The following is an 8,130-nucleotide window of genomic DNA, read 5'->3' as shown; positions in this document are numbered from 1 at the left end:
ATCCTACCCCAGGGTGGTCTGACCTTGCCAGAGTGTCTCTGTCTGCCTCAGTCAGTATCTTGGGCTGCAGATGAATCCTCCATCCCTTCCCCGGGGTGTCCATTGGGCTTCATCAATCTCCACCCGTTCTGCCAGTTTGCAGCCAACAATGCTGAGGGTCCCTGTGCTGGAAACACCCGGGGACACTTGCTCGGCACTCCACGCTTTGGAGGAACAGCATGAGATGGCTGATCCTCCTGGGTCATTCCCCTTCACAGGCATGAGTACCTCACCTGAATCAAATGGGCTTTTCAGAGAGGATGAGTGCTGGGCCCTGGGGAATGGAGCAGGGTGGCCACAAAGCCCTTCACTGCCTGTGCCCAGGGCTCGGCTGTGTGGACCAGCATTTGTGAGGGTTAGGGGCTTGGCAGCTGCTTGACTCTGGCTGCTCCCTCCTGTATCACCACAGTGACAGGCTGGCACTGGGAAATCCCTGGGGCTGTGACAGCCCCACGAGGACATGACCCCGTGCAGGCAGCGCTGACCTACTGCTCAATCTCTCCTGCCTGCCCACGGCTCACCACGCTGCCCGACGACACGGGGGCTTTGGCAGCAGTTACTGATCCTCGTCTGTGCCTGCTGTTCTCTGAGAGCTGGCAGGGGCCCAGTGGGAGTCTCCTGCCCCTCTGTCTGGCCATCCATCTGGGTTGTGGACACCTCCAGGCACAGCACTGTGTCCCTGGCTGAGAACACCCTCCCCCTGAGCAGATATCAGAGGGACCTGCACAGGCACCAGGCATGATAGCAGCTGCACCGTTTCTGTGCTCTGTGACATCTTCTCCCTAAAATGAACCTTCCAACACCCCAAGAACACCCCTGGGATCAGGGGGTGCTTCTGGTTGCATCGGGGTGATGGTCCTGCCTGGCCCAAAGCTCTGCAGGGGCTGAGCAGGCTGCAGCAGTCATTATCTTCTGGGCCAGTTCTTCTGGATCCAAACTGCTCACACTACTGCAGTGCTGGGGAGACCACACCAGGCAACACAGGAAACCTTGTGTGGGAGCAGTTTGTCTGAGCAGTACCTGTGGCTGTGAGTCTGCGACAGACACATTCCCTCGGGTGCTCTGATGGTGTAGAGATGGGGTGCGTGGGGGTCTGGATGTGCCTGTGTCACCAACACTCCCCCAACAACTTCCTCTGGGATGTGTGATGCGCAGTTTGGTCATGGCTTGCTTGGAGATGATGCGGGACGTGGGCATTTAACTGCCAGAGGGCTCTGGGAACTCCCAGCTGTTATGTTTTTTTCCAGGATTTGTCCGGCTGGTGGAAGGGAAGAGCTGCTGCTCAGGACGTGTGGAGATCCATGACGGGGACCAGTGGAAAACTGTCTGTGACTCACATTTTAGTCCCAACGCTGCTGATGTGGTCTGCAGGGAGTTGCAGTGCGGCGTGGCCCTGCCTGTTGCTGGGCCAGCTCACTTTGGAGAAGGCAACAGTCCCATCTGGGATGGAGAGCTGCAGTGTGTGGGGAATGAATCCCGCCTCATGTCCTGCCGCAGAGGGTCCTCCAGGGACCAGCTCTGCACCCACGCAAACAGCGCTGTTGTCACCTGCACACGTAAGGACTCAGGGAGGGGTGCTGAACACCGGGGCTGTGCCAGGGGTTGGGGAATAGAACAAGGACGGTGCTGGGCCAGGTGTGAGGACAGGAGGGATGATGGCATTGTCTGCAGCATGAAAATAGTGCAGAAGGAGAAGAAAGGCATGCTGTCCCTCTGGCCTCTCTGCCAGCTACTGAGGGTACATGAGCACCAATCCACCCTCTCTCCTCCTCCTCTGTCCCCACAATACACAGGATTCAGGCTGGTGAATGGCAGCACAGCGTGTGCAGGGAGGGTAGAGGTCCAGGTGTCGGGGACCTGGGGGACCCTCTGTGCCTCCCGCTGGGATCTCTTGGATGCCCACATTCTCTGTCATCAACTCAACTGTGGGTTTGCTGAGTCCATTCCTGGAGGAGAGCATTTTGGGAGAGGGACTGGCCCTGTCTGGAGAGACTCATTCCACTGTGACGGGACAGAAGCCCACCTGGGACAGTGCCCAGTGATCACCCTGGGGGCCTCACCATGCTCCCACGGGAACAACGCTGCTGTCGTTTGCTCAGGTGAGTGCTGGAAAAATGCTGCATTAACTCCATTTGCCCTTTGTGTGTGACGTGGCCACCCAAAGCAGGGATCCCATGGCAGTGCAAAGCTGAATTTCTCCCTGGAGAAACCCTGGCTTCCCCAGGAGCCATCTGGAGGGCTTTGCCTGCTCAGAGTGACCGCTCTACTTTGAGAGTAGAGAGCTGAACGGCTCTCTGAGAGAGAGCTGAATGGAGGCAGGCATCTGCCCCCAGGGCAGTGGCTTAGGCCCCAGCACCACCACCAGGCCTGAGCTCCTCTGTTCTCCTACTGTGGCACAAGCCCAGGGCAGGGCTGTGCTCCACCTCTCTGGCTGCAGACAGCTGCATCCCATCCCCAGAGAGAGCTCTGCAGAGCCTCATCCCACCACCCAGGCAGCAGGTGCCTGGGTGCCCCCAGCAGCAGCAGACCTGGGTGTGAGCTGCAGAGAGGGTTGTGCCCTCGCTTCTCATCAGCAAAAGGCTCAATCTTGTTGTGTGTGATCGGAAAATCCCCCCTCGCCCTGCTCCCTGAAGGATGCCATGCTCCCCGGTGCCACCAATGGCTGTGGCATCTCTGCTCTCCCCAGGCTCAGCCGGCTTTGCATCCCTGCGGCTGGTGGGGTGGAGGGAGCCGGTGCGATGGACGAGTGGAGATCTTCCAGCGTGGGACGTGGGGCAGAGTCCTGGATGACCAGTGGGGAAGGCTTTTTGCCCCCTTGGTCCTGGCATGGCCCCTGACCTCCCAAGAGCAAGAACATTCCTGCGGAGTGCAGGAGCCTGGTGCCAAGTGGGGAGCAGCCTCGGTGGAACTGGATGTCTTCTGGCCATTGCCCGTGGGGCCCTGCAGCCCCAGGGTTATCCCCTGGGCTGCCTGTACCATCCTGACTGCCACCCACAGCAGAGGCACTGAGCCCGTTCCCAGTCTCTCTTTCTAGCACCGCAGGAGGGGCAATTTGGGTGGGATGTGTCAGGGACATCCACAGACACACACACGGTATGTTGGGGAGGAGGCTCCCCGGTACCCGCACACCCACCCTCTCAGCCCAGCTCTCCTTTTTCTCCTCTGCAGCTACAGCCAGGACAGCAGCATCCCCACCCCGAGCAGGTAACTTGTCTTCCCCCTGGGGCTGGGTATCCCCAGGGCAAGACTGGGACCCACAGCTGGGTGGAAGGGGCTCCTTGCTGGGGTGTGAAACTCCCAGGAGAAGGCACTGGTCTGGTGGTGAGGGGGGTAGGGAAGGTTGTCATTTACTCATCAGGGTAGAAGATTCCCCATCACTCAACCCTGGGGCCCTCCACCCTCTGCTGCCTTGTGTGATGGGGGTCAGGAATGGTGCTTTTTCCACCTCACCCAGGCCTGGTGCTGGCCTTTCCATATTCTTGCCCACACAGATTCCCCCCAGGGCCGCCTGAGTGGCAGCGGGAGAGTCTCAGTGCCCGTCATCATCTGCATCATCCTGGGGGCCCTTCTCTGCCTGCTCCTGGCCCTCCTGGCTGGGCAAGCGCTAAGCACCAGGGCTGGGCACAGAGGTTGGTCTTTCCACAGCAGTCCCAGGGGGAGATAGATACCTCCTGGAAGGGCTGCAGGGTGTCAGTGAGGGGCACAGGCAGAGCTGGGGAGATGAGACCGTGTGTTGCCACCAGTCCCATGCACCACCCCATTGAGTGCCTGGCCGTGGGGCACCAGCAGCAAGGGGTGGAGAGAGCCCAGAGGTGGGGGGAGGTAGCGATGGGGTGAGGAGAGAAATGGCAGAGTGGGGCTGGGGGAGATGTGAGCAGAAGGGAGATGGCCAAGGCTGGCAGTGCTCTGGGTAGTGCTGGGGGGCGGTCTCTGGGACAAGGAAGATGATAGGAGGAGTGCAGGGCAGCAGGGTCCATCTCCGTGGTGTCAGGCCCCCAGGCCGTCTCCTCTGCCCAGCCCTGCCCACCCCCTGGCTACCCTAGACCCGTGGGGCAGATAGGGGAAAGCTCCAGGTGGAGGAAACATGGGAGCTGCTCCAGGGTCAGACAAGGGGGGCATGACCCAGGGGCCAGAGGGGCATGAGCGCTGTCTCCGAAGGGATGATGGGAGGGAGACGCTGCCCCAGATAATCTCCACAGCGATGTTGCCCTCACTGGGGACGTGGCAGCTGTGCCTGGACAGTGCAGTGGGGCTGTGCCGTCGGGCCAGTCCTGGCCTGGCCCAAGAAACAGGTTTGGGGCAGTGCAGTGTGATCCCATTGCCCCTCTGCCTGTCCCTCTGCCAGCCCTGCCTCTGTCCCCAGGCTCCAGGAGTGCTCAGGAGCCCTTCCCTGAGGCCCTGTACGAGGAGATCGGTTACAGCCCAGTGTGGGAGAAGCAGGCGAGGTTTGGTCGCTCAGGTGGGTGTGGGTCCTTCCTGGAGGCACATGTGCAGGACCCTTTCCCCTGGCCCCAACCCCGGGCTGATTCCCTGAAGCCCCCCAGCCCATGGTCCTTGTGACACTGGGGCCACGTGGTCTGTGGGGAGACCATCCAGGTCCTGGGCCTGGGAGGGGAGCTTTCTCCCAAACAAACAGCTTTGCCTGTCCCAGCGGGACAGCCCCTCTCTTCCTGCCCCTGCTCCCCATGTGACACCTGCGGAGTGAGGGAAGGGGCTGTCCTAGGGCAGCTCTGGGAGCACCTTTGAGACAGGGTTTGCCCCAGGGAGGCAGGGTGATTTCCCAGCCCTCCTCCCCATGCAGCCCCAGCTCTGTGGGTCCCCCTTCCCCAGCAGCACTGGCCACGAGCCAGGTCAGTGGGGCTCACTTCATAACACCCACTGTGCATCTCTGCAGGCTCCTATTCAGAGGAGTCCCTGACCCAGCTGCAGCCCTACCCTGGGGTCAGCAAGGAGGAGGACGGTCTGGGATCAGCACCAGGTAACAGAGGCATGAAGGAGTTGATCTCCCTGAAGACATGTGATGGACAGAGGTGTCACTGCGTGTTACTGTTGGTGATGGGGAGGACATGGGGGTCTCCTGTGGTGCTGCCAATACCAGTGTCTCAGCCCTGTGTCCCTGCGCATCTTCTCTCTGCTCTGCAGGACGTATCTTCTCACTGTCACCAGCTCCCCTCTCTTTTCAGATGTTCTTGTCCCACCTGGAGGTGACCCAGCAGGTGGTTATGATGATGCCAGGGAGGTTTCTGATCCCGTGGAGGATGTTGCCCCTGGGCAGGGAGAGAGGGAAATGCCCAGGGAGCCAGAGGAGGGAGCAGAGCCCAGGGATGCACCCGGAGGTGAGAGGGAAATTTAGCACTGCTGGTTCCTGGGGTGCCATCCCTGGTGCCACCCAAGTCACTGCTGTCCTGAGACCCCAGCCTCCTGGGAAGGGGGATAATTGTCCCAGGAGTTTTCCTGGGAGGCACTGGGGGTAGGAGAAGGAGCAAGGAGGAAGATGATGTACAGACCCCACGGGCCGAACTGCATTGTCCTGCCTTGCTGCCTGCAGGGGCCAGCCTGCGCTCCTGGAGAAGTGCTGGGGTCCCTGGAGCTAAAGGAGACATGTGGCCCCTGTCCCTGGGGAGCCTGGGCTATGATGATGCTGAAGAGGTGTCTCTGGCACATCTCCCTGAGGACACAGAGGCTGTGACACCAGAGCTCTGTGCACAACAGTCCCAGAGCCCCAGGCCATGAGAGCCCATCCCTGCTGTGCAGCTGGGTGCAGCCAGGAGGGAGAAGAGGTCTGTGGAGCTGGGAGAGCTGTGAGCACCAGGGAACCATGTCCCTTGGCCCATGGGCAACAGAAACCGCCTGGAATTTCCTCTATTTGTATTCCCATTTTTACGCTGTGCATCATCTTTGTTCGTAATAAATGTCTCTGGGGGCTTTGACCCGGAGCTGGTGCTTGCCTGCCCAAGTGTCAGGGCATCTTCCTGAGGCTGATCAGGAGGAGCAGAGAACAAAGTCATGGAGGTGGGGAAATAGGCATGTCTCAGGGACAGCAGGCAGGTTCCCTGAGCTGAGGCTCTGCTCAAGCCAGTGGTGATGGTGGAAGGATGGTGGAGAGAAAACTCCAGCTGGGAGTCCCACAGCCCTGCCCATGCTCGTCCAGGCCAGGCAGCCTTACCTGCTGGCACAGAGTGCTTCCCATGTGGTATGGGATCTCCACCTGGAGACAGGACAATCTCAGCCCCTTAGCCCTGGAAAGCCACCAGGGCAGTGTGGCTCTGGTCCCAAAGGACACCTGGGCTGGACCAGCACCCACATCTCCCAGTGCAGCCAGAAAGGATTCCTGAGCGTGCTGCTGCTGTCTATGCCCCCCCTGAGGTCTCCTCACAGGCACACTCTGCTGCCAATCATTGCCCCTGGGTAGTGGGTGGGGTGGGCCTAGGATGCAGGGCAGTGACCTGGGCTCAGGTCCAGCACAGCTGCCTGCTTCTCCTCCAAGAGGGGACTCAGCAGGGGCAGCACACACAGCCCTCCCCACCTCACAGCTGAGTTCTGAGTGGGCAGGGCAGGCACACAGGGCCTGGAGAGGAGCAGTGCCTGACCTCCAGCCCACACCTGCCTGAGGCTGGGCAGTCAGGGCAAAAGCACCACCCCTGGAGATGCCAGGGATTGAACCCAGGACCTCCCACATGCGAAGCAGGTGCTCTTCCACTGAGCTCCATCCCCTTGATGCCTGCCAGCAGGAGACACACTCTTCTCCCGTGATGTGTCTATGACAAGGGGAGCAGTCTGTGCCCCGTTGAGAATGACACAGAGGAGAGAGACAGGGTCTTTGCAGAGACCCCACAAAGGAGAGATGCCAAGTGCTGTGGAGCAGGGAAGGAGGGATGGCAGGAGACCACCCCAAAGAAGCACTGAATGGAGAGTCCTGTCCAGGGGAAGGCTGGGGGCTTGCAGTGCAAGAGGAAGGCTCATTCTAACCTGCAGCTCTGCAGCTCCAGTGCACGGGCAGTGCTCTGGCAAGAGGTGAAGGAGCAAGGGGGGCCAGGGCAGGCTGGAAGAAGGCAGGCAGGCAGGCAGTCTCTGCAAAAACCTACAGGAGCAAATCATTGCTGAAGCCCGGGGTTGAACCAGGGACCTTTAGATCTTCAGTCTAACGCTCTCCCAGCTGAGCTACTTCAGCCCTGCCCCAGCAGCCCTTGTCCCAGTTCCACCCCTGCCAGGCCACAGGCTGACACACACATGAAGAGAGCTCCTTGGGGACATTCCCAGGGAAAAGCTGTGCCCAGCACCAGGCAGAGTGGACCTGTCCTCTGCCTGCCTCCATGGCCAGGTAGACTCCAGGTGTGGGGTGGGTGCCAGCTTACAGTGGGAGTGCCAAGATATGTGTCGGGCCTCAGTTACAAAGGTGAGTGGTGAAGGCAAGTGGGCAGGCCAGGCACACGCAGCGGCCAAAGCTGGAGGTGGAAGAAGGGTGGGGTTGGTGGAAGACCTCTCTCATAGGGAAGAGAGGGCCTGGGGGAGGCAGAGCTTTTGCTGGTGCTTTTGCTTCCTTCTTGCATGAGCAAGAGTGTTCTGTTCAATGTTTGGAGACCATATTTAGGGGGAGAGAAGGCTTGAAAACCTCCAAGGACTGGGACTGCACAACCTCTCAGGGCAACCTCTTCCAGTGCGTAAGTGACCTTATGGTTACGACCTCATGGACCTCATCTCCTCCCTGAACATTCTTTCAACTTTTGCCCCTTGCCTCTCTTTTTCCGACCGTGCACCACGACGAAGAGCCTGGCTCTCTTTTCTTAACTGCCTGATAGGTACTGAAATGATCCTGTGAGGTTTCCCGAAGCCTTCTCATCTCCATACTGAGCAGTGTTCCCTCATGTGGAAAGTTCTCCAGCCCTGTGCACACCCCCACACACCTGACTGTATTGGTGCCCCTTCACTGAACTTGCTCCAGTTGATCAATGTCTTTCCTGTACTGGGGGCAGGAGGCCCCAAACTCAGTGTAGTGCTGTGCATGTGGTCTAGCAAGCAGTGAATGGAGGGGGAGAATCCCTGCCCCTCATCTCCTGGCCATGCTTCTGTTCATACAGGCAGGCTGCTCTT

General features: G+C 59.7%; 1 non-coding gene across 1 annotated transcript; it reads right to left on the bottom strand.

Annotated features, from left to right (window-relative positions):
• Positions 1–7,137: 7,137 nt before the first annotated feature.
• TRNAF-GAA lies at positions 7,138–7,210 on the bottom strand. The gene has a single exon. It is a non-coding gene; the product is annotated as a tRNA-Phe (tRNA).
• Positions 7,211–8,130: the final 920 nt, after the last annotated feature.

Source organism: Aquila chrysaetos (genome assembly GCF_900496995.4).
Source record: "Aquila chrysaetos chrysaetos chromosome W unlocalized genomic scaffold, bAquChr1.4 W_unloc_5, whole genome shotgun sequence".
Taxonomy (NCBI): domain Eukaryota; kingdom Metazoa; phylum Chordata; class Aves; order Accipitriformes; family Accipitridae; genus Aquila; species Aquila chrysaetos.
The sequence above is the reverse complement of the archived record's forward strand: the minus strand, read 5'-3'. Positions and strand labels throughout refer to the sequence as shown.